The sequence below is a fragment of the Echinops telfairi genome, unplaced genomic scaffold, assembly GCF_000313985.2.
Source record: "Echinops telfairi isolate 266 unplaced genomic scaffold, ASM31398v2 ScPeMD7_7420;HRSCAF=8458, whole genome shotgun sequence".
Taxonomy (NCBI): domain Eukaryota; kingdom Metazoa; phylum Chordata; class Mammalia; order Afrosoricida; family Tenrecidae; genus Echinops; species Echinops telfairi.
This window is the reverse complement of record NW_022111320.1, coordinates 51532733-51535321: the sequence shown is the minus strand read 5'-3', so window position 1 is coordinate 51535321 and position 2589 is coordinate 51532733. Positions and strand designations below refer to the sequence as shown.

The 2589-nt window shown below is 65.7% G+C and overlaps 1 protein-coding gene across 3 annotated transcripts in view; it reads left to right on the top strand.

The window, feature by feature from the left end:
• The first annotated feature begins 1203 nt into the window (after positions 1-1203).
• The window catches only part of HYAL2 (hyaluronidase 2), a 4844-nt gene continuing 3458 nt past the window's right edge, over positions 1204-2589 (top strand). Inside the window, exon 1 of one of the 3 annotated variants that reach the window (XM_004715182.2) lies at positions 1204-1290. The gene's annotated coding sequence lies outside the window, so the exon portion shown is untranslated. Of the gene's footprint in view, positions 1291-1321; positions 1600-2422; positions 2445-2589 lie in introns of those variants that run through there. The other 2 variants (XM_045297410.1, XM_045297411.1) reach the window with 2 other exon arrangements.

The following is a 2589-nucleotide window of genomic DNA, read 5'->3' as shown; positions in this document are numbered from 1 at the left end:
GTCCTCCATGCTCTCCCCCCAACAGGCTGTCTTGTGGCCATGGGACTCCCAGGAGGCACCCCATCTCTCACTCACTGCCATCTTCCCAGCATGGGGAACTCCCAGCTGACCCTGAGGCTGCAAAACAATATGGGTCAGAGTCCTGCTTCCCCACTCCCTCCCGAGGGCTGTGCTCACTTCCTTCCTGCTGGCCGCCTGAGGAAATGTCCCTGCCCAGGGACAGTCTGGCCTGTCTTGCCATTTCCCTCAGGGCCCCCACCGTGGAGCTTCCAAGGCTTCCACTCCACCTCCCAGGGCCAGAGATGTACCAAGCTAGTTGCCGGATCCTGCTCCCTCATCCTCGTTTCATATAGCCCCTTAGGAGAAACCCTGGGCCTGTAGGAGGTGGGGGATGGGGGTTGTGGTGAGGGGGTTGTGTCCCTGGGGTCTGCTTAGACCCTGCTTCAGCCCCCCCACCCTGGGACCTGGGGTATTGTGGACTCCCCTTTCCCCTGTGTAAGGAGCTTTCCGCTCTGGGAATAAGATTTCAAGAAAGGTCCCCCGCCCCCAGCAGAACTCTCCAGCCCCTATCCTGGCACACTGAGACACTTGTACAGGCCTCTGATACCCTATAGGACCGCCTAGGACTGACTGCCCTTGTGGGTCTCCGAGACTTTGAGAGAGTTTTTCCTGAGAAGCGACTGGTGGTTTCAAACTGCTGATCAACTCCAAGGGACATTAGGTGGCCTGGGCTTCCTTCCCCCAGACCCCCTCTGAGGGGGTGGTTCCGGTACTCTGGCAGCAGCACTGTATGGACCAGCAACTGACAAGCCCCAAGGAGTCTGTTTCCCAAAAGTAGCACTTCACCAGGTCCCCTCCACTCACATTTGAGCAGGGGCCCAGACCACTGGAAGGAGAGGTGTGCCAAGTGTGTGTGGGAGAGCCAGCCTCTGAGCCCGGGCCCTCAGCTTTCCTGTCACCTGGCGCAGTTGGTGGAGCCAGTGCCCGGTCAGGGGATGGTGAGGAGGGCAGCCAGCCAACCCCATGTGCCAGAGGGAAACAGGGTCTAGGCGTTCCCTCCCCTGCGCCTGTTCCTGGCCCTTTCCTCTCCGAGGGGCAGCAGGAAGTGAGGAGAAAGGGCTGGGGTGGGAGGCGGTAACCGGTGGGAGGAGGATGAGGTTTATCTAGCAAGCCCTCAGCCTGCGGACAGCCCCTAGGGCAGCAGCTGATTCAAGTGGCCCTGCCCGAGAGGCTCGTCTTCGAGGAAGGAGGGCGGCTGCCGACCTACGGGGCCGACAGGCTCCCACGCAGGTGAGCCCGGCGCAGAACAGACGGGCGGTCCACACACCCGTAGATGTGCCCTGAGCAGCGCCCCCTTACTCTCCTCCCCATCCTCGAAGAGCTGCGCTTCATAAGGGAGAGCGGATCTAGAAAGAGGGGCTCACACAGGACTCGCCCCAGCCCAGCCCTGTCTGCTGCTGCTCATCGGGAGGCTTGCGGGGTTAGTGGGCCCAGGATCCGGACACCCCAGGAGCCCCTCCATGGTCTTTCCCCGAAATCCTGCAAGGATGGCCTTGGAGGGTCCCCGCTAGAGACTGGCAGGAGGGAGCGGGAACCCAGGTAGGACACAGCGGGGTGTCCCGTTGGGCCTCGCCGCTCCCAGTTCTACCCATCCCCGTAGCGATCCTCAGACAAGCACTGGCTGCCCACCCGGACCGGGACGCCCGGGGAAGTTTGGGTCCCTTCCCCCAGCCTGGCCGAGGGCTGGGCGTCCCTCCGGACCAGGCTAGGGGAGGGGTCCTGGTCCGGAGGGGGCGGGCCTTCACTGGGTCTGGGGGCCGAGAGCAGGCTCTGGTCGGGATCCCGAGGGCCACACAAAGGGCCCAGGGCTGGGAGCTACCCTCTGAAGTACAGAGCCGGACCTGCGGGTACCCGCAGTCCGGGGGTCCCGCAGCACCAACTTAAGGCCCGGGGAGGGCAGAGCGACCTCTTTCATCCCCTCTCCATCCCGCTGTGCCTGTGCCTGCTCCTTTAAGGGGCTGGCGACGCCGCGCAGCGGGTAGGACGGTACCACCGGCCACAGACTGCAGGGGGGAACCTCGGGCTGAGGGGCGCTCACAGCTGTGACTGCTGCTGGAAGCCTCGTCGAGGGGGGCCTCAAAGCCCCAGCTAGGCGGCTACGCTTCCTGGAGGAGGGTCTGGGAGCCCCAGAAGCCGAAACCCGGGACTGGGCGCGCGGGAGCCCGCCGCACCCTACCTCCCGGGCTGCAGGTCTTGCCTGGGGCCCGCCTCCGCGCTGGATTCTTAAAGGGGCCGGGGGCCGGGGGGCGGAGCCCGGGAAGCCGCGGAGCCGGGGCTGGTCCTCAGCTAGCCGCCAGAGTTTGCCAGTCGGAGCCGGGGGAGGCGGCGGTACCGGTGGCGCTGGCGGTGGCCATGGGACAGGTCCCAGCGGCGCCTCGCGCGAGGTGAGGGCGGGCAGTGCAGGACGAGGTGGGGGGGCGGGCGGAGGGGGTGTTGCGGCTGTCCTTACGGGCAGGGCTCGAGCTCCTCCCCGGGGTGCGCTCCGAGGGACTACCCAAGGACCCCACCCCCACCAGGCCGGGCTGGCCG